At 36.2% G+C, this 24179-nt stretch overlaps 1 protein-coding gene across 1 annotated transcript in view; it reads right to left on the bottom strand.

The window, feature by feature from the left end:
• LOC102528082 (sodium channel protein type 2 subunit alpha) overlaps nucleotides 1–24179 on the bottom strand; it is a 272534-nt gene that overhangs the window by 155035 nt on the left and 93320 nt on the right. Inside the window, exon 4 of the mRNA XM_072961091.1 lies at nucleotides 3310–3436. The gene's annotated coding sequence lies outside the window, so the exon portion shown is untranslated. The remainder of the gene's footprint in view (nucleotides 1–3309; nucleotides 3437–24179) is intronic.

Here is a 24179-nt window from a genome sequence, read left to right as displayed (position 1 = left end):
AGTGACCTTGTGTTTCTAAACTAGAACCCCAGATATTCTTGGATAGGGCTTAATAAGACACATTTTATGAGCTCAAGCCTCTATTTGGGAACCTACCACCTGTTTCTTAGCTTCTCTGTGTCGTTGGTGTTTTTGCTTGTAACACTTTCTCTTTATAAGTTGCTTTTGTTCTACCTAAACAAAGTATTTTGATGAGATCAGGCACATTCAGGGTGATATAATATTCTGAGTAATTTCTTTTCATGGAATTTATATCATGATTGGAAATAACTTTAAGAATAAATTCATCAGGAAATAAGCCCAAATTCTACATGGGCTAAGCAGGTAAGAAAAATGAGTAAAGCTAGTCAGACTAGGACTAAGGAACTCCACAGCTCATGCCCCTTATAAAAAGGGGAAGCTCCTTAGGGCTAGGAGATTGTTGAATCAAATGATTTTTCCAAAGAAGCTTAAAAACCCAGATTTTTATGAAAAATATGCCTCTTGTTAAGTGTTGTCATCTATTTCAAATTATTTACAACACTGGGATAGATCCAACAAAACATACCTACAGGCAGGATATGGCCAAGGGATTTTTGGCAGGTAATTTTTCCTTTTGCCAATCCAACCAGTATTTTTACCAGTAAGGGAAAAGAAACTTCGGAGAGAAACTGGCTTGACTGTATTTGGAGGGACAGCCACACTGGCACTTCGATTTCTTGTCTGCTCCTTCAGGCTCACGCAACTGCCCACCGTTTTTCTATCTCTTTCATTTCAAATCTTTGAATATTCTATGTATTACCTCCCACATTTCTGCTTTTACTGCTATTTACACATCACTGAACTTTAATTCATTGACATAAAACTTGGTAGCATTAGATAAGACTACAAGTCAAATACATATACCTGGAATGAGAACTTCTTGGCCAGAATATGGAAACTCAGAAAGAAAAAGCAAAATGAAAAATGAAAATAAAATTATTAAAACCTCACAAAAAATGATAGAAGAAAAAAAATAGTTGATGGGAAATGGATCTGCAACATCTGAGAGAAAACAAAAAGAGGTGAAACATGATGAGCTTATTCACAGAGTGGCCCACAGCTCTGGCTGTGGAAACTTAAAAATGAGCAAAGCCAGCTTCCCCTTATGCCAGTTCAGTTAGATTCTCTGGGGCTAATCCTGGTTATCAGTGTTTGTTTAAAAGCTCTGCAAGTATAGTTCAAATATGCAGCCAGGTTTGAAAACCAATTGACTAAAGGGAGTCAGAGAAATATAAAAGAAACTAATGAAAGCTTGGCTAGAAAAGTGAAACATAGCTGAGAAATGACTTTCAAAATAATTTCAAAATTCCAATAAGTGGGTTGTGTTAAATAAAAAGACTATGTAAATACTTAAAATAACAAAAACACATTCATGTCCATTTCTCCCTTGGTTGAAAAAGACAGTATTTATTCTATATGTTTAAAGCAGTTTTATATTTCAAATTGTTCATTTCCTACCTTTACCTCTATTTGAAAGTTGACCCAGCTGCTGGTTGTGGTATATTTTGCAAACTAACAATATAAACGATTGTGCACACTCAGAAATAAGCATCCATGAACTTCAATTTGTACAGTGATTTGCCCTCTTTTTATCTGTACCTTATAAATTACTCCTTTGAAAATTAAGTCTTAAATAATCAAGTAAGTATCTACTGAAAGATACTCTTTGAATGTCCAGGTCATTCAGCTGGAAACAAAACACTGATTTCTAATTTTTGAAACTGCAATTGTGGCAAATTTACAGGAAAGGCAGATCCGCAAACCAACAAAAATTTTAAAGCCAAAATTCATTTTAAAATGCATTTTCAGAAAGTGGCATTTCTGAGGAAGAAGTAAATTAACCTAATAGCTAAGTGGAATTAATAATGAATTGCGTTTCCTAAAAGGAATTCCATTACCAAGGTAAAGTCAGCCTTTTCAACTCTTTAAGGAGGTATTTGCTGGGTTAACACCACAGTTGCTTTTCCTTGTTGATTTCCCGCAGCCCTACTCCCAACTGGGGGCAGATTGTGGTTGCCCCTACTGAAAAAATTCTCTATGTCCCTCAGAGCAAATTATATTCTAAAGTCTTTTCTCTAGAGAAACATCCTATAATATTACTATTCAATTATGCTTTCTTCATGACCTCTACCAGTCTGAACCAGGTCATGAAAATTATCACTATATAAAAGATATGTTAAATATTAGGATAAGAATATTTGTATTTTGAAGCAGAGGCTGATGCTTGCATGGTAAACAGAAGGAATATAATATTACGTTTGAGGCTAAGTCTATGATGGATGCCTATGAAATGGTGCTTGGGTTCTCAAACTGGCACTGGATCATTGAAAAAATTATATCCTACCTTTATATACAAAGTATTTGGGTAGTCTACAATGAAAATGTAAATAACCAACCAGTAAAATATTAATAAGAATGAAAACCTGAATCAGAAAAGGAATGTTTTTTGATGAAGGGTCACCTTATATTATGCAGTCAGTATAGAGAGCAAAAAGTTTACTGCTGATATGACCATTCCCTCCACCAGTACAGTGACAACTGTGAGAACTAACTTTACTCGTTAGAGAATATCATTCCAATTTGTTATTCAGAAACATTTAGTATATTTTAAAAAGGAAAAGGGTAATGCTTGGGAGTAAATGAAAAGTGGCAGAGCACATCCAAATCATGATGCAGATCCCTATGCAAATTAGCACAAGAGTTTAGATACACCCAGGAAACTGCAATAGTGCATTTGTTAGACTTGTTTACTCAGTGTCTCCTGTCATTGTAAGACACATTTCTTTTAAATATACATTAAACGCAGTATAGTGGTGCTACGTTTCAAACAACATCTATGAGACCAATTTAACCATAAAATAATACTCTTTTTTCCCCCTACAATCCATATCCCTCAGGAAAGCTAAATTTAGGGAATTTTATGCATGACAAAATATTTTCTATTTAGTCTATTAATTTTTTCCTGAATACAAAATTTGAAAACTAATTATTTAAGATGTAAAAAGGGACCCTTGATGTGGAAACTTCAAGTGTCTTTTTCCCTTTTTTAAAAAAATTAATAGACTATTTTTAGGGCAGTTCCAGGTTTACCAAAAAGTTGATTAGAAAGCTCAAAGACACTTGAAGAATGAGTGAATTCAATGACCAACTTTGCATAGGCGATTTTATCAGAATCCTGAATTATCCATGTCCTTGAGGAGTTAGTTCAGGTAGCACACATGGAACATTGTAGAAATGCCACAAATTCCAGTTTTGTCCTTCTGAGCATCTTCTCCATTCAGCTCTTACCTTTCTCCTCATGATTGCTGCCCTCTCTAGCCAAGGTCTTACTCGCTAGATCTTCCATCCTGGGAAGGGCTGGACAGGTTATGCCCATCTTGGCTCTAATTAGAAGACTGGTTGCTGCAATCTCTGTCTGAAATGAAATCATGTAAACAAAATTGAATATGCAAAGTTAGAAGGAATTTGAGGGATAGTTCTTTTTAGTAACCAACCTTCCAGCCATGCTCTACTCAAGGCATTCATACTATTGATTCATCAAAAAACATGGTTTAAATTTGAGCAAGCACATAGTTCACTAAAATATTCTGAATATGAAGAGAGACTCTAACAGGTATAACACAGCCAACCCCAATTACATGATTAGTCCAGTATTCAATGACCATTTGGTTTAGACTATAAGGTGACTGCTATACCCTCAGGTCGCTCAGAAGGGATGAATGTTGGAATACACCGAGTCCAGAGTCCCAGAGCTTTAGATATTAAAGAGCCACTGCAAATGAACTAGTCAATTTCTCCCGTCTCCCTCTCTATAAAAGATGTGGACACTGCCAAAAACATTGAGTGTTCAATATATCACAGCAAGTGATGTCAAAGACAAGCCTAGAACACAGCTTACCCAAATCACAGATTTCATTCCCCTCTTTCTGTTTTCCTTCTTCTCTTCCTTACCTTTTCATTAACTCTTGTTTCTAAAAAGATGGGGCAGGGCATACTTTTCCATTATGTTACACTGTCTTCTGCAGCACCACCTCAGGGTAATCAGACTCCATAGCATCATAACCATCTTCTTGGGGGGCATGCTTAATAGAGAAGCTACTCAGGTGGCTGAGTTCTGGCTGGTGAAGAATCATGTGACAGCTGAACCTCAGCCCCACCTAAATCAGCCTGTGCTCCAGTGGAGTTTACTATTAATAGTGATCTGAAGGCAGATCTTACAGCCTCTGTGTTCCAAGCTAGATAAATCTCAATCCTCTGTATTTTAAGCCTCAAAGGAGTGCAGGTAACTTGCGGAGAAGCAAGCACCACTATCCTGAAGTTGTACCTCAAGTTCCCTCAGGTTGCCAAGTGAAAAAGGCAATCGACTCTTAACACTCGGTTGTGAAAACAGTGCTCTGTCACTTTGATTACAGTCAGTAAACAGTCTGTGGTTGCCTGGAAAGAAACTGCCTAAAGCACAAGGCACCAGCAAGCAGGAGAGACATGGCTGGGGGCAACTCAGAGGGCTCTCTCTTACGGCTGAAGCAAAACTGTGTTACGGTAGGAATATGGATCAAGGATTGTTTATTGGGCTGAGAACTCTGTTTGCTTTCAATTTTCCGTGATACCAATTTACTTCAAAATAAAAAGCTTCCTATAATTCTGTTATATTCAGATTTAAATATGGTTTCTGCTCCAGAAACACATGCATGTGTACACACACGCACAAACACACACACACACACACACACACACAGAAAATTCACTTATGTTTCTTGGTCCAAAATCCTATGAGTTGAGGACAAAAACAACAATCTGACCAAGTAAAACCAAAAAATTATCTATCCAGAGAGTGCCTACCTTCCTTTTAGCACATCTCAGAACGGGGAATTGCCCCTTCCTTAATTCACACATTCATTTACGGGTTTGATCACTTGGTGGACGATGATGGAGTAGGGTAAAGGTATATACTAGACCAGCACTAGCTAAAGTAAATAGAATGAGACCCACATATGTACTTTGAAAATTTTCAGATGCTGACATCAAAAAAGACCAAAAAAAAATGAAATTAATGTTACTAATGCTGTTTTTTATTTAAGCCAATATACTCAAAATATTCTTTTTTTTAACATTTTTATTGATTTATAATCATTTTACAATGTTGTGTCAAATTCCAGTGTTCAGTACAATTTTTCAGTCATTCATGGACATATACACACTCATTGTCACATTTTTTTCTCTGTGATTTATCATAACATTTTGTGTATATTTCCCTGTGCTATACAGTGTAATCTTGTTTATCTATTCTACATTTTTGAAATCCCAGTCTATCCCTTCCCACCCTCATTTCAAAAATTTGGCACTAGTTACATTTCAAGTGCTTAGTTCCTGCATGTGGCCAGGGCTACAACACTGGATAGGGTATCTGCAGAATTTGTTTTAGGTAATTGTATTCAACAGATATCTAATAATCCTGCGTATTGTGGTAGGTAGACAATGAAATCTTTATCCTCAAGGAATTTAATAGTAAATGTGGAAGCAATAAGTTACATCCTTAGTAAAAGCAGAAGTTAAAATCTTATAATTATTATATGAGTTTTAAAGACAATATATGCACGCTTACTGGAGTTCAGGGGAAGGCAAAATCACTTCTGACTCAGAATTTGGGTATGATGAGCCTTGGAGTGTAGGTAGGATTTTAACAGGCAACAATTGGTGGTGAATAATATTTCAGGCAGAGGGAATGTTTCTGAAAGCCAGAAGCCAGATGGGGGGCTTTCAGGGAATGGCAAATAGATTACTTTGACCAGGGGTGAGCACATATGTAGGAGAGTGTGTAATATGAAGCTGGAGAAGCAGATAAGTAAAAAGAGACTCTGATCATTACTTTTTCTAAAGAAAAAAAGACACTGGATTTGGTGGCATGATTTACTAGCCATGTGGCCTTGGACATGTAACTTATCCTCTTGAACCCGCTTGTTTCCTTACCTGCAAAATGAGGACAAAAACAACCTTTATCTCCTTTATAGGGTTCACAGTAACCCTATAAAGGTTATTGTGAAGATAAAATGAGCTACTCAGTGCCTGGCACACAGCAAGTATTCTCTATTATCATTACTATTACTTCTCTAAGATATTTTGAAGTGTGGAATTCTTTAAGTAAAACATTTCAGTCCCCAGTTTGCTTTCTTTTAAGGAGAGTCTGATAAACTTAGCATACTCAGTCCATTATCTCTGAGGTAAACAGGATTTGAATGTATGTATTTTGATCTAGATTAAATAGGACTACATAATTAGGAGATATTGTGCCTATAGAGAATTAGGCTTTTGTTGTTCTTTTATGTTTTAGCATCCTAATGGCTATATGATACAAAACTAAGTTACTTTATTTACTTAGCTAATCCCCTATTAGTGGACATTTCACGTTTTTTCTAGAGGTGCTATTATAAAATATGCTGCCTTACATAGAATACAAGACTTTCTAAAGAGTACTTGTAGGTTGAATTTCTAAATAGTAAATCTAAGTAAAAAAAAAATTAAATCTTTTTGAGAAACTAAAATTAAATAATTCATTTATTCAGAAAATGTCTGTTGAGCACCCACTATGTGCTATGCACTGCTCTATGCACTTGGGATTCATTGGTGAACAAAACAGACCAAAAAAGGCAAAAATTCCAATCTCTGCAAGTCTTATGTTCCACCTAGGAGAAACAGAAAATGAATAATAAACATTGCAAATAAGTAAATTATAGAATACATAATAAGGTGATAAAAGTGCTTTGGGAACAATAAAGCCAGGTAAGGAACTGGAGGGGAAGCACAGTAGGTCTCTTTGAGAAGGTAAACTTTTGATCAAGACTTAAAGAACATGGTGGAGCTAGGCATTCAGCTATCTAGAGGAAGAGTACTCCTAGGAGAGGAACAGTATACATGTGTTTGGTAGGTGCAGAGGACAGCCAAAAGCCAGTCTGGCTAGACAGGAGTCAGAAAGGAGGTGAGCAAGATATGCGTTCACCTAGGTAAATGGAACACCAGGTCATAAGGTCTTAGAGGCAATTGTAAGGCATTTGGCCTTTTCTCTGGGTAGCTCCTATAGGCTCTTACACAGAGGAATGACATGATTTGCTTTCTCTTTTCTTCTAATCACTCTGACTGTTGGGTGAAAATAGGCTACATGGGAGTCAGGCTGGACGCACAGACACGGGAAGCTATTGCAGGCATCTGTGAAATACTATCATAAATTTCGAGATTTCAAGCTCAGAAGAATTACACCACAGGACATTAAACAAATGAACACATGAGACTGAAGAAGTTATGACTATCATCTTTGAGAAATCATGAAAATGAGAGCAGTATGACTAGTACATATGCTTCTATCTTCAAAAAAAACCCCATAAAATTCTGAATTCTGTAAGCCAGTCATTATCAGAATGTGATTCCTGGGCCAGCATCATCAGCATCCTCTGTACACTTATTAGAAATGCAAAATTTGGGTTCTCACTCATATCTACAGAATCAGCAACTCTAGGGTGAGGCCTGGTAAGCTGTGTTTTAATGAAAGCCTTACAGGTCATTCTGATGCTAAATTTTAAGGACCACTGCTATAAACTCAAGTGGTGAAACAAGATAGCCTGAAAGATCCTTCTCAATTTAGGATACTGGGCTTCCAAGTTCAACGTTTAACATTTATTTTCATTATAAAATATAGTCCTTGACAAAATGGTTTATTTGTAAGAAACATACACATGCTTAAGAAAAAATAAATTTTTTAAATCATGTATTTAGAGAAATATGACATTTATTATATCCCACCTCTATAAAAAGTCATGTAAAATGGTATATTATTTTTTTCAAAATCCATGTGCAATAGTTAGTTGAAGACAAAGAAAATGGAGAAAATGTAGATGATAAAGCTGTTAAAGATGGTGGATTAATGCAGTTACTGTCTTAGAATATACATTTAGCTCTGAGCCTCCTGGGCTCAACATTTTTAGAGTAAAGGCAGAAATGAATTTTATACAACTCAAAAAAAGAAATTCCAGATTTTAAGTTAACATAGACCCCCATGAAGCCTTCTAATGGTCAAATTTGATCCAGGAGAATCTCTGGAGTACCCAGAAAAGCAGATGTATGGTTTGCTTCCTAGACTAACTTCCACTATTTCAATTCATAATATCTTGGTGATTTGACCACTGAAGTTATATCCTTGATAAAGAGCCTCAAGTCTTAAAATCAAATGAGCAACTCATAGGGTACAGCTATTACAGAGACTGAAGAGCCAACCAGCGATCCCATCCAAATGGAAGGCTACCTCTTGGGGAAACTCTGCCAGGGACCTGCTGGCAAAATCTGTGAGTTCCTCAGTGAACAGCTTTGGATTTGCTTCAGTCCTTGCACAAAGAGCTAACTGAGTCCCCAGAGTTTTATAGCCTAATGCCTGCCAGAAATAGTTTTGATCTGGAAAATTCTGAAGCAGGTACATCATGTTGTCAGCATAAAGGAAAAAATGGATTGAAAGGAAAGAAAAAAGCATAAATGGCTAAAAATAAAGGATAAACTAAGGAGGCAAAATGATGGTTAAAACCAATGTAGCTGGAGTAAGAAAATAAACTAACACTGGACTCTAGAAGGTATTAAAGGATAAATTGTTAGGGTAAACTAACACAAAAGGAAATGTAAATAAAATTAAACTTGTCTCTAGAAAATTCAATTATTGGTATTAGTATTACAACTAAAAACATTAGTAGTAAAAACAGAAATAGATTAAGAAAAATAAAATTAAAGCAACTTTGTCCAAAGTTCCTTTGCTGGTGACAACTACTCTTTTCAGAGTAAAGCTTCTGTCATGCTCCTTGAACTACCACTTCTTCATTCATGGTATGAAGAATTTCCCCTTAATTTCCAAACTGCTGAAATTCTATTAAGATAATTTCAAAGGCAGGCTATCCATTTCGGGGGTATTTCCAGGTCCAATACTTTTATTAAATAATCTGAAAGTACAGTTTCTGAACCATCTTATCTCATCACCAACTTAGTGGAAATCACCAAGTTTGACTAATTTTAGCCATCATTAGAAGACTTATTTGATTAAACCTTGTATGGGTCTTTCATGAAATTAAATTTAAGACATCTGTTCAGCATGTTACCTCGTGTCCTTTACGCTATGGTCCTAAGCAAAATTTCTTCCCTCGGTTTAGTTCTTAGAGAAAGTTAGTCTTTATACACAGCTTTTAGGAATTGTTTTTGGTTTTGTTTCCTAAAATAAGATCAAATACATGTGACCCAGTGTGCTTTCACTTTTTCTTACCTACCAGGAACATCAGAGCTAAATTCCAACCTTGATTGTATAAAGCACCCTTCTCGTATTTGTAGCTATCTCTACTCTTTTCCTTCATAGCAACCTTCTCAAATTGTAATCCATGTGCCACCTCCACCAAATTCATTTAAGGAGCTTGTTTAAAATGCAGATCCCTGGGCCTTGCTGCAGACCAACTTTTTCACAATCTCCAGAGACTGAACACAGAAATCTGCATCTTTAACAAGGAGTCCAAGTGATTCTTATGCTCACTGAAGTTCAGAACTGATTTAAAGAACCCTTATTCTTGTCTTAACTCAAGTAGTCTAATTTTATTTTACATTTAATCTATAAACCATGGTCTACTTGGAAATATGAGTGAGATAGAGATCTTATTAAGACATAATTCAACTTAAAGTATGAGGCCTAAATTGGAGCATGAGGCCATATGCAGAAATCATTGCTATTTCCCATGCGTACTTGAGACTGAAAAAAACCTCTCCCTTTTGGAGCTCAAGCCGTGAGATACATTTTCACTGATCCATAGATCAGTAATTTTCACAAGGGGAGGGAGAAGAGAGAACTCAAGCAAATCAGAACCTTCTGGCATGCTTTCTCAAACTCCATTCTTTTGTTTCTCCTTAACCTCTTAGGTCTTATTTGATATGCAGCCCTCCCTACCTCATCTCCCCTCCATGTCCCCAAAGAAAAGACTGAAAATAATATGGAATATCTAAATTGATATTTTGCTTATTGAACAGCATGCTCATTATATGTTGGTCTGGAAACCAAGGTATTTAAAACCCAGTTACTTGTGTGCTGTGAAGGATAGAAGCAGCAGTATTTATTAAGCTGTGGCTTTAAAGTAGAGAGAAGTAACATTTATTTAAGGGCTATAAATGTATTTAACCATTTAATGCTTAAGGCTCTGATGCATGAATCTGATAGGTGTTATTTAAGTAATAATAACTATAATGCTATTATTACTATTATTGCTACTTCTATTACTACTAAAACCTCCAGCTTTTATGGAAAATCTACTTTATTTTTTATTTTTTTGGAAAATCTACTTTAAATCAGCTATTGTACAAGTGACTTTACATGCATGTGTGTTTGTGTGTGTGCACAGATGTTTAAGATCATTCAATTCTAACAACAGCTGTGTTTCACTGGGAATTATAACCCCCTTAATAGATGGGAACTAAGTATTGGATTGGTTAGGTAATATGTTAAATGTTACACAGCTGCTGAATGGCAGAGTCAAGTCTGTGCTGCTACTGAGTGAGAAGTAAGAGAGGAGAGGCAGAGGCCACATCATAAAGGCACCTGTACACTTTGCTAGTGACTATAAGTCACTGAGAGCCACTGACAAATTTTAATAAAGGTAAGATATACATTTTATAAAAATCATTCTGATGACAGATTAGAGAAAAGACTGGTAGCTTAGGAATGAATTTAAAAGACTCTATAGTAAATAAAAAGGTGGCATTTAGTGTTCATTTTTTTGGTCATAGTAAATTGTAAAGGAAGATTTATTAGTGAGAGTCCAGACCAGTCTGACTTACAAGCTTTGTATAAGTGAACGGAATTTAAAAAAAATACCAACTGCTAATTTAAAAATTACATATATTATGCTTTCAAATAATCCTCGGTTTAATTGGGCTAAGGTGAAAGGAATATGCTATCAGACTGTTATATATTACACCTTGGTAGTTTTTCTACCTCTGCTTATCTAACATTTACTCTTTTTTTTTTTTTAACATTTTTATTGATTTATAATCATTTTACAATGTTGTGTCAAATTCCAGTGTAATACAAGCACAATTTTTCAGTTATACATGAACATATATATTTTCATTGTCACATTTTTTTCTCTGTGTGCTACCATAAGATCTTGTGTATACTTCCCTGTGCTATACAGTATAATCTTGTTTACCTATTCTACAATTTTGAAATCCTGTCTATCCCTTCCCACCCTCTGCCCCCTTGGCAACCACAAGTTTGTATTCTATGTTTATGAGTCTGTTTCTCTTTTGTATTTTTGCTTTGTTTGTTTATTTTTGTTTTTGTTTTTGTTTTTTTTTTAAGATTCCACATATGAGCGATCTCATATGGTATTTTTCTTTCTCTTTCTGGCTTACTGCACTTAGAATGACATTCTCCAGGAGCATCCATATTGCTGCAAATGGCGTTATGTTGTCGGTTTTTATGGCTGAGTAGTATTCCATTGTATAAATATACCACCTCTTCTTTATCCAGTCATCTGTTGATGGACATTTAGGCTGTTTCCATGTCTTGGCTATTGTAAATAGTGCTGCTATGAACATTGGGGTGCAGGTGTCATCCTGAAGTAGGGTTCCTTCTGGATATATGCCCAGGAGTGGGATGGCTGGGTCATATGGTAAGTCTATTCCTAGTCTTTTGAGGAATCTCCCTACTGTTTTCCACAGTGGCTGCACCAAACTGCTTTCCCACCAGCAGTGTAGGAGGGTTCCCCTTTCTCCACAGCCTCTCCAGCATTTGTCATTTGTGGATTTTTGAATGATGACCATTCTGACTGGTGTGAGGTGATACCTCATTGTAGTTTTGATTTGCATTTCTCTGATAATTAGTGATATTGAGCATTTTTTCACATGCCAATTGATCATCTGTATGTTTTCCTTGAAGAATAGCTTGTTTAGGTCTTTTGCCTATTTTTGGATTGAGTTGTTTGGTTGTTTCTTATTAAGTCATATGAGCTGCTTATATATTCTGGAGATCAAGCCTTTGTCGCTTTCATTTGCAAAAATTTTCTCCCCTTCCGTAGGTTGTCTTTTTGTTTACCTTATGGTTTCCTTTGCTGTGCAGAAGCTTGTAAGTTTCATTAGGTCCCAGTTGTTTATTCTTGCTTTTATTTCTATTGCTTGAGTAGATTGTTCTAGGAGAACATTTTTGAGATGTATGTCACATAATGTTTTGCCTATATTTTCTTCTAGGAGGTTTATTGTATCTTGTCTTATGTTTAAGTCTTTAATCCATTTTGAGTTGATTTTTGTATATGGTGTAAGGGAGTGTTCTAGCTTCATTGATTTACATGCTGCTGTCCAGTTTTCCCAACACCATTCACTGAAGAGACTGTCTTTATTCCACTGTATATTCTTGCCTCCTTTGTCGAAGATTAGTTGACCAAAAGTTTGTGGGTTCATTTCTGGGCTCTCTATTCTGTTCCATTGGTCTATATGTCTGTTTTTGAACCAATACCATGCTGTCTTGATGACTATAGCTCTATAGTATTGTCTGAAGTCTGGGAGAGTTATTCCTCTAGCCTCTTTCTTTCTCTTCAGTAATGCTTTGGCAATTCTAGGTCTTTGATGGTTCCATATAAATTTTATTATGATTTGTTCTACTTTTGTGAAATATGTCCTGGGTAATTTGATAGGGATTGCATTGAGTCTGTAGATTGCCTTGGGCAGTGTGACCATTTTAGCAATATTGATTCTTCCAATCCAAGAGCATGGGATAGCTTTCCATTGTTTAAAGTCTTCTTTTATTTCCTTCATCAATGGTTTATAGTTTTCTGTGTATAATTCTTTCACCTCCTTGGTGAGATTTATTCCTAGGTATTTCATTACTTTGGGTGCTATTTTAAAGGGGATTGTTTCTTTACTTTCTTTTTCTGTTGATTCATCATTAGTGTAAAGAAATGCCACTGATTTTTGAACCTTAATCTTGTAACCTGCTACGTTGCTGAATTCTTCGATCAGCTCTAGTAGTTTTTGTATGGAACTTTTAGGGTTTTCTATATATAGTAACATGTCATCAGCATATAGTGACACTTTTACCTCTTCTTTTCCAATTTGGATCCCTTTTATTTCTCTCTCTTGCCTGATTTCTGTGGCTAGGACTTCCAAGACGATGTTGAATAGGAGTGGTGATAATGTGCATCCTTGTCTTGTCCCAGATTTTAGTGGGAAGCTTTTGAGTTTTTCACCATTGAGTACTATGCTGGCTGTAGGTTTGTCATATATAGCTTTTATTATGTTGAGATATGTTCCCTCTATACCCACTTTGGTGGGAGTTTTTATCATAAATGGGTGTTGAATTTTACCAAATGCTTTTTCTGCGTCTATTGAGATGATCATGCGGTTTTTGTCCTTTCTCTTGTTGATGTGATGTATTACAGTGATTGATTTGCACATGTTGAACCACCCTTGTGTCCCTGGGATGAACCCCACTTGGTCATGATGTATAATCTTTTTTATGTATTGTTGGATTCTATTTGCTAATATTCTGTGAGGATTTTGGCATCTATGTTCATCAGTGATATTGGCCTATAATTCTCTTTTTTGGTAGTGTCTTTGCCTGGTTTTGGTATCAGGGTGATGGTGGCTTCATAGAATGAGTTTGGGAGTATTCCCTCCTTTTCAATCTTCTGGAAGAGTTTGAGAAGGACTGGTATGAGTTCTTCTTTGTATGTTTGGTAGAATTCCCCAGTGAAGCCGTCAGGTCCTGGACTTTTATTTGTAGGGAGGTTTTTTTATTGCTAATTCGATTTCGTTTCTAGTGATCAGTTTGTTCAAGTGGTCAGTTTCTTCTTGATTCAGTCTTGGTGGACTGTATTTTTCCAGAAATTTGTCCATCTCCTCTCGGTTATCCAGTTTGGTTCCACATAGTTTTTCATAATATTTTCATATGATATTCTGTATTTCTATTTATTTTATTTGTTGTAATTCCTCCATTTTCCTTTCTTATTTTGGTAATTTGTGCTCTTTATTCTTCTTTGTGAGTTTGGCCAGAGGTTTGTTGATTTTATTTACTTTTTCAAAAAACCAGCTTTTGGTTTGATTGATTTTTTCCTATGGTTTTTTAAATCTCTATTTTATTTATTTCCTCCCTGATCTTTATAATTTCCTTTCTTCTGCTGCCTTTTGGGGATTTTTGTTCTTCTTTTTCTTGTTATTTTAGTTGGTGGGTTAAATTATTTATTTGAGATTGTTCTTCTTTTTTGAGGAAGGCCTGTATTGCTATAAACTTCCCTCTTAGCACTGCCTTTGCTGTGTCCCATAAATTTTGTGTGGTTGTGCTTTCATTTCATTTGTCTCAAGGTATTTTTTCATTTCAGCTTTGATTTCCTCATTGACCCATTGGTTTTTTAATAGCATATTGTTTAATCTCTATGCTTTCCTTTTTTTCTCCTTTGTTTCTCTGTTGTTTATTTCTAGTTTCATGGCATTGTGGTCAGTAAAGATGCTTGAGATAATTTCTATCTTCTTAAAATTGTTGAGGTTTCTTTTGTGCCCAAGTACATGATAAATCCTAGAAAATGTTCCATGTACACTTGAAAAGAATGTATATCCTTTTTTGGGGGGGTGTACTGCTCTGAAATATCCACCAAATCTAATTTTTCTATTGTATTATTTAGTTTCTCTGTTGCCATATTTATTTTCTGTCTGGAAGATATGTCTAGTGATGTTAATGCAGTGTTAAAATCTCCAACTATGATTGTATTCCCATCAATATCCCCCTTCATCTCTGTTAGTAATTGATTTATGTATTTAGGTGCTCCTATATTGGGTGCATATACATTAACAAGTGTAGTATCTTCATCTTGTATCACTCCTTTAATCATTATAAAATGTCCCTCTTTATCTTTCTTTATGGCCTTTGTTTTAAAGTCTATTTTGTCTGAAATCAGTACTGCAACACCTGCTTTTTTGGCTTTTCCATTTGCATGGAATATCCTTTTCCATCCTTTCACTCTCAATCTATATGTGTCCTTCTCCCTAAAGTGGGTCTCTTGTATGCAGCATATTGAAGGTTCTTGCTTTATTATCCAGTCTGCCACTCTATGTCTTTTGACTGGAGCATTTAGTCCATTAACATTTACAGTAATTAATGATAGATGTGTGTTTATTGCCATTTTGAACTTATCTTTGCAGTTGATGTGGTATTTCCTCTTTGTTCCTTTCTTCTACCTTTTGTGGTTTGGTAATTTTCCTTTGTATTATCACAGATTTTATTTAGTTTTTGTGACTCCCTTGTAAGTTTCTGGCTTGTGGTTACCCTTCTATAAGTCTATTAGCCCATTACTATATCTCAAACCCATTCTACTGAAAACAAAAAATTTAAAAAAGAAAGAAAAAAACCCCTGTATTTTCTTGCTTCCCTCTCCCACTCTTAATGATTTAGATGTCTTCTTTTACAATTTTGTGTTTATTTTATTTGTAATTCATGAGTTATCACCTTTCCAGTTATGAGTCTCATATCTGTAGCATCCTGCTGCTTTTCTATTTAGCGTAGACCTTTCAATATTTCTTTTAGCATGGGTTTAGTGTTGCTAAACTCTTTTAGTTTTTGCTTATCTGTGGAATTCTTTATCTCTCCTTCTATCCTAAAGGATAGCCTTGCTGGATAAAGTATCCTAGGCTGCATCTTTTTTTTTTTTTTCAGGACTTTGAATCCATCTTGCCACTCCCTTCTGGCCTGTAGTGTTTGTGTAGAGAAATCAGTTGAGAGCCTTATGGGGGTCCCCTTGTAACTCACTCTTTGCTTTTCTCTTGCTGCCTTTAGGATCATTTCTTTATCCTTGACTCTGGCCATCTTGATTATGATATGTCTTGGTGTGGGTCTGTTTGGGTTCTTCCTGTTTGGGACCCTTTGAACTCCCTTTACTTGGATATCTGGTTCCTTCTTTACATCTGGGAAGTTTTCAGTCATGATTTCTTCAAAAACCTTTTCTATCCCCTTTGATCTTTCTTCCCCTTCTGGGACTCCTATTATGCGAAAATTGGCATGCTTTATATTATCCCATAGGTCCCTTATGTTGCTTCCATTTGTTTTTATTTGTTTATCTTGCAGTTGTTCTGACTGGATGCTTTCTGTCATCCTGTTTTCTAGGTCACTAATTCGTTCCTCTGCATTATCTAGTCTGCTTTGCACAGCCTTTAGATCCATTCTCATCTCAGCCAATGAGTTTACCAGTTCTACTTGGCTCTTCTTTATAGCTTTGATTTCATTTTTGACATATTTTATATCTCTAAACACTATCTCTTTTAGATCCTTCAATACTTTGATCACTCCTTTTTTTGAAATCTTCATCTAGTAGGCTATCGATGTCTATTTCATTGATCATCCTTTCAGGGGATTTCTCTTGTTCTTTTAATTGGGAATGGTTTCTCTGCTTCTTCATCTTGCTCATATCTCTCTGGCACTGTGGCTTATAGAGTATCAGTTATCTGTTGTGGTCCTTAAAGGAGTTTATTTATTTATCTAATGCCTATGTAGGAATAAAACAGATTTTTGGCATTTTTGTCTTTTGAAGAGGACAGTGTTCTGTTGGAGTCCCGCAGGTGCTCTGGTTGGCTGAGTGGGTCCATGGATGTGAGTCTTGGTGTATCTGTGGGAGAGGGTGAGCTACGAGCAACCTACTACTCCGCCATCTTGGCCTCGTCCCCTAACATTTACTCTTAGAAGCTACTGAATAAGATTTATTGTTCTTAGTCAATCAATCAAATCAGCTTTAGATGGAGAGGAAAAGAGACTGAAAAGGAACTAGAAAAATAACCCACAACATCAATGCTGACCACATGGTCCACTGGTCTACCTCTTCAGTCTTTCTGGTATTTCAAGAAAAGAAACAAAGAGGAAGTAAAGAAGGGAAAGGGGGGAAAGGAGTAGGAGTGAAGAACAGGAAGATGCTCTAGAACTCCAGCCTGCCTTCACAAGGAGTGACTGCATCAAGGCTGTCAAAGAAGAAAGGTGAGCCTCACCCCAACTCCCAGAATCCTGAAAGGGGTTCCTGGCCCCATCCTTCCATGAGCTTATAAGGGCACAAGGGCATGATGCTTATACGGGTCAAACAACCTGCTCTGCATTGGTTCTGCTTTCTTGACCTAGGACTATAAGTATACAAAGCACAAAAGCGGAGACCCAGACCAGAGCACCCACGGCAATCTAAATGCCAAAGACGCTGGACTCACTTCATCTGTGTTCTCTTTCCACACAGATCATGGAGAAAGAAAGCTGATGCCAAGCCACATCAGAGTTCATCAAGGATGAGATACCTGTCAAGGATGTGTGGTAGAGTGGCTTACCGGAATAAAAACACAGAATCTCTTATAAGGATAGCATAAGGACAAATGAGATAGCTCCCAGAAACGGCCTGGAGCTTTTCCGGAAAAAGGTGCTGTGACTATCTAAGGTGCCTAAACTGCTAGTGGGTATAAATTTTTGTTTGTGGAAAGTGAACTAAAATCTTTATTAGCTAACAACAGCAGGTATTTCAAGACAAAAAGAAGGCGGAAGAGTGACTTCCTGCCTCTTTGCTGGTTTGTTCCTCCAAGGAGGCAAACATTTAGAGACACGGCAGAGATGACCTCAGGAAGTAGAATGACAAAGGCTATTAATGTAAGAAAGAGAAACTAACCCAGCTTTTTATTTATTTTTATTTCAAGAGTGACATTCATCCTGTGTATTTAGTGAATTACCCAGGATTGTATTTACTTGAATTTTATTATATTTGTTTGGTAACTGGATCCATAACTCACCTGTTTGTACAGGGTAAAGGACATCCAAATACGTGGTCAGTATTTGGTTGTCAGCCAGCTTTTGGACTGGCTAAGTTTTCGAACCTACTGAGGAGTATTTATTTGTTTGGTGTATCAGCTGCAACTAACTAGAAAAGCTGTCTAAAATGATCTAAGTCAAGAAGGATGTTTATTGAACGTAACAAGCAGTGCAGAGGTTGTTTGGGTCCAAGAGATGAGTGAGCCATCAAGAGCCTAGGGTAGATCTGTCTCTGTGATCTGCCACCCTCCGTGTGTCAGCTTTGCCCTCACAGTGGCATCCCTTCTGGTTATAAGTGACTGCAGTAATGTGATGTATCATATCCTGATGCAATAAGGTCCAGAGGACACAGAATTCTGTCTCCTCCTCAGCCTTTCTTATGAGAGAAGAAATCTTTTTTACACCCACTTGGCAGACTTCCCCTCAACTTTAATTGGCCAGAATTGGACCAAATGCCTATTCCTTTAACCAATGATTGGCAAGGGGTTTGGAGGAGGTGTCGAAGTGGAATGGATGTTGCAAAACTTACTTTAGTTTGCAAACAAATAGAAGAAAAACTCAGGAGCTAATAAAACCATTGATGCTGATTTGTCTATTACAGTGTTGGCCAAGTTGTTGTTATTAGTTAGCAGGTGTCTCTCTGAGCTTATAGCTGTCTGATAAAGAAAGACAAAGTCATAGGAAACATCATCTCCTAGAAGAGACTTATTATTTCCGAGATAAAATTCTTCTGAAGACAGAGATGAACTTGCACTTTCATACTCAGCTATTGTTTCTGGAGATATTGAGTCCAGGAAGAGAAAGGCAAAAATAGATTCTTTTATTAAACTGTAAATTAATAATCAATAACAACATTTGTGTATGGACAATCATGTGTTTAGATAATGGGAAAAGAACAATGGTAGAGAAAGTCTGATTTCATTTGTATTTGGCCATGGCATAGTGATGTCAATACTATAGAGCTGCTTTCTCAATATGTTTGTCCAAACCAATAGTAATGCTGAATTCCTTGACATCACACTAATAACAAGAGGTACACAGAAGAAGCAGCTAGCCTAGGCTTTTAATTTATCTTTAAATAAGTCCAATGCTTAACTTACCTTTAAGTAACTCCATGCTTAACATACATGTGAGCAGGTATTTATTAGAGTAGGTTTTATGTTTACTATTAATTCATTCGTATTTATTTTGTCTTCTACATTAAAACAAAGGTGAAGACTATATTGCTACATTTCTTAGGTTGTACCACCCCATTCCTAACACAGGACTCTATACATAATAACCTCCTAATAAGGTAGCTGACTCATCCTAATTCTGTTTCTGAAAAAAATGAACTAAAATTCTTCCCATTTTGTAGGCTTAGGGCCCAGGCTATTTCCTGGGCTATCTGAGTTCAAATTCTGGCTCTTTGCTACTTTTGCAACTTGGACAAGTTATCCAACCTGCGTACACCTAGGTATTTTGGATCTATAAAATGGGAATAATAATATTACTAACCTCACAAAATTATAATGACAATTAAATGAGTCAGTATGCATAAATTACATGACAGAGTGTCTGAGACAGTAATAATTCAGCAGAGTTTTATCTACTATTATTATTTAATCCTCAAAGTCACCTGGTTAGGTAGGCATACCAACAAGGTATTATTTCAAAACTGCTTTAAAATACAGACAATAATACATAATTCTGCCTTGGAGAGTGTCCAGTGGCTATTATTATAATGTGCTGAATGCTGTGTGTATGCCTTTGATACTCTTGGTCACACATGTTCCTTGAGGATATATACTAAATACTAGACAATCGTTAGCCCTAAATGAATAATTCCTTGGAAAAAATTAATAATTTTCTTCAATAGGACAGTAGTTAATTGGTCCATTTTGTCTTTTAGATTATGCCCTTCCCATAATAATCTCTTTTTGATACCAAGAAAACACATACAGCATCTTTTCTCCTCAGAAATGGACCCAGTCTTTCCATGACAACTAGCTCTCTTGTCATCAAGAACATGAAAAATACATTTGGATTTTTTTTCTCCTGATCTCTCAAGTACTAAGACACAGAGCAACTTTTCATTCTTGAAGATGGCAAATTTATGGCCTCTGACATAATTTTGTTTCCATGGGAACAGACCAGAACTAATTGATTTTGTCTGTAACATAATTATAAAAATCCCTGCAGAGAGAGACAAAGACTATTGATACTAACAGGTTGTAGACCAACACAATTTACCAAACTGTCTTCTATTCTGGAAAATTAGGAAAGATGAGAATTCATGGGCTATATGACTAATGGAAAAAAAAATACATTGCTGCAGTAATGCCACATCATATCCCAAATACTTACTGTACCTTTTTTTCTCAGATTCTGATTCATTAACAATTATTAGTTTTGTATTAATTGGTTTCATATAGTTTCAGCAGCTTATGTTAGTATCATAGTTACATGTATGTGAGCCTGGAAAACTGAACAGAGCTACACAAATCTATTTTTCTGTAATTATTTATATGCTGCTTAGCTCTTTAATATTAAATAACAAAACAGTAAGATTCAAGATAAAAATGTCAACAATAATAGGAAAAGTCAGTCAAGAATAGAATCTGTGGAAAATGTTTTGCCTCAGAGCAGCATTCTGTATTTGTCAATAGACACTTCAGTGAAGATTAGTTAGCTTCTCTGCACCTGTTTCTCATTTATTTTAAAGGCAGGGAATTGGACTAATTGTCAAATCCAACATATAAGTTTTGATTAGCATCCTGGAAATTCCTCTTTTGGCATCTACGTAACTGTTCTGATTCTGTTGTCTAATATCCTCCATGTTCCCTTTCCTTAAAAATTGGTGGTCACAAGAGTCCCACCTCTTCATCTTTCTATTTTTTTCCTAAATTAATGTAATGCATATTCTTCAGTTTCAGTGTGACTCCTTAATCAATACATTCACAGCGCAGACAGCTTTCTTGAGTCTCACACCCATATCTTAATTATACACCCAGTTGTTTCAAAGGCATCTCAAACTAAGAACTCAAACAGAATTTATTATTTTGCCCTACAAACCTCTCCACTTCTCAGTTGGGTTAGTGGCTCAAACCAGAAATTTGGAAATTAACTTACCCCCTAACTCTTTTCACCCTTCATATCAAGTCATCCCAAAATCTTACTGGCCTTACACCTCTTCTAACTGTGCCTGAGCACAGTGCTTGGACCATGGTTTGTTTGCTCACTAACTTATTGATGGCCTATTTTCTTCCAGGCACTAGCTCACCTCTAGATGCGTTTCCTCATTAAAGGTCACATTAACTCTAGTGAAGTATATGTTATCATTGCTATCATTATCTTCATTATGTAATAGGGAACCTGAAAACTATAAAGGATTAAAAAAAATTGTCCAGGGTCACAGTGCTAGAACATGGCAGAGCCAGGGCTTGAATATAGTCCTGATTGCCAAGTCTGTGCCCTTAAATAGTAGAGCTATAGTCAAATTCTCTTGCGCTGTGCTCTAGACCACTGGTGCCCATCTGCTTCCTTCTAGGAAAGCTGTTCTCAAAGGTGGTTTGCAGACAACAGGGTGTTCCTGAGTTCCTTTCAGAGGGGCTGTGAGGTCTAAACTATTTTCTTAATAATCCTAAGGTATCATTTGCCTTTCTTCACCATTTTGACATTTGCACTGATAGTGCTGAAGTCATGGGAATAAAACTGCTAATGCCTGAGTGGGAATCAAGGTAGTGGCATCAAACTGTAGGAGGAGTCCTTATTTTCCTCACCACCAAGCACAGTAAGAAAAAAATGCCAGTTCACCTAAGAAGTTCTTTGATGAAGCAGTATATATTATTAATTTTATTAAATCTTGACCCTAAAGAACATGTGATTTTTAATATTCTGTATGATGAAAGGGGAAACATACATAAAGCATTTCTGTTCCATACTGAGCACCATGGTTGTCTCAAGGAAAAGGACTTGTGTAATTGTATCAGGAGCTGAATATGCCAGTTTTCCCCCATGAAACACTATTTCCACTTGAAAGAAAGAACTGACAAACTATGGTTATTCAGACTAAGGTATTTGGCAGATATTTTCTCAAAAATGAACAAAGGAAAAACCTGTCATTTCAGGAAAAGCAAATGACAGCATTTGTTGTCGATGTTAAAACTGGAGCTTTGAAGTGGAAATTGGAATTTTGGAAAACTTACCTGACACTGGGAGCTTGACAGCCTCCCAGTACATTACGACTTTTCGCAAGAGATCAATGGTGATACTAACAAATGTGATTTTTGAATATTATATAATAAAATTTGTCAAAATTTGGAAAATCTGCGGAATAACGTGCTGGTATTTTACAAATGATCCATGCATGATGATGCAAAATCCATCCAAAGGGCAAGGTCAAAAGTTCACTGATATAGTTTCAGATTTTACACTGAAACTAATTTAAGAAACTACCATTTGTAGAGTTTTGGTTTTCATCAAAGAAGAATATTCACAATTGCCTGACTCCTTACTTTCCAGCTACATATATATGTAAGAATTTTCTTTATGTACCTCAATCAAAACGATGTATCTCAACAGACTGAACACTGACGCAGATGCGAGAATCTAGCTGTATTCCATGAAGCCAGACAGTAAAGAGATTTGCCAAATGTAAAACAGGTTCATTCTTCTCACTCAATTCTTTTCATTTGAGATAATATGGCTATTTTCATTAAAAATCTGTTTTATATATAAAAAAAAAGGGGTTTATTCTTAAGCTAATTAAAACATGTTTTAAAATTTCCTTAAATTTTGTTTAAGGAAAGTCTTCCCTTAAACAAAAGCTCTTTGAGGTCGTCTATAATTTTTAAGAGTATTAAGGGATCCTGAAACAAAAATGTTTGCAAACCATTGCTCTAGGATCACTCCCTACCTGCTTGTCCTTCATACTGCCACCATCTTCCTAATCTCCAAAGTGAACAGTCCACCCCCCACCCACAGCTTACCTTGGAGTGCTGAGTGAGACTTTGGTGGTCTATATCCTGCCGAAGTTTCCGTTCCTTTCTCCTACCACACCCTTTGGTCGGGTTGGTCTCCACCCATAATGAACTGCATATAGTTCCTCCCAAACAATCCATGCTGACTCTCATGTCTGAGGCCATATACATTGCTGCCTCCCTGCTTACCTAGCAGGTCTCTATTGATATGTTTTCCTACCAACCTTCCTCCAACTACCACCACCACAACTAGTCGGCCAAATGCCAACTAGTCTACAAAACCTAGCCCAGTATTACTTCCTCAGGAAAACTTCCCAGAACCATACTCCTCCCTGGGCCGAATAAGTTGCTACCTTTTATGGACCTCAGATGATAACCAGCTATATATAATTATTTGTATAAAAATCTGGCTCTCCCAGTGGAATGTCAATTCCTTAAAGGCTGGGACCATGGGTACCTAACCTAGTCCAAGCACAGCGTTGATACATAGCAGTCCCTCAATAAATATTTCCTGAATAAATGAGCCTAAAGTCCCTTCCAGGTTTGAAATTCTGCCATCCATCCCTATAATTGGATATTTTGAACCACAGTCTTTCTTAACAGAGGATGCATTTGTTTTACTCACACACTTTTACACACACAGACACTTTTTTAATCAAACAGATCATCTCCTCAGATGTTTAATCCTTTTTGGTCCTTGCAAGGACAGTTCTGGAGAAAATTTAGTATGTTAAATTTGATATGTTTTAATAAATTATAATACACATATATTCATTAATAATATATTTTCTACACCAAGACATCAGTAGGAATTAATTTTTAAAAGCCTGCTGTAATAGGAATATAAAATTATGTAAGAACTCTGTATAATAAGCTCACAGAGAACAAGAAAGAGAGGAAAAAAATTAAAATAGAACTGGCAAAGAACTATGAAAAGTTTCTAAACAGCAACACTGTAGATGAACTCCTGAGAAACTCAGTTCACTGCAATCTTTAATGTCTCAGCCTATCCAAATATTGAGCAAACCCTATCCCCCTTGCAGATAAAAAGCTGAGAGTGGAACTGGCCTATCTTCTCAGGATTTAGAGTCAGCAGCATGGGAATTTCAAAGAGACTACTTCCTTTAGACCAAGACCCAAATTTTTTATCCTAGCCCTTGATAAGTGAACAAGAAGGTAAAGGATCACTTATTTTTAAATAAATTTTCATGATTTTATGATGGTACTTGTTCCATGTCACCTCAGAGAAATCAAAGTCATCAGGAAAGATTACTGAGAGATTTCTACATTAAATATGTTTAAACAAATTTCATTTTAAAACTTAGGAACCAAGAGACACCAATTAAATGAAATATAATTAGTTATTTCTTTATGGTAAA

Source organism: Vicugna pacos, chromosome 5 (genome assembly GCF_048564905.1).
Source record: "Vicugna pacos chromosome 5, VicPac4, whole genome shotgun sequence".
In the NCBI taxonomy this organism is placed as follows: domain Eukaryota; kingdom Metazoa; phylum Chordata; class Mammalia; order Artiodactyla; family Camelidae; genus Vicugna; species Vicugna pacos.
The sequence above is the reverse complement of the archived record's forward strand: the minus strand, read 5'-3'. Positions and strand labels throughout refer to the sequence as shown.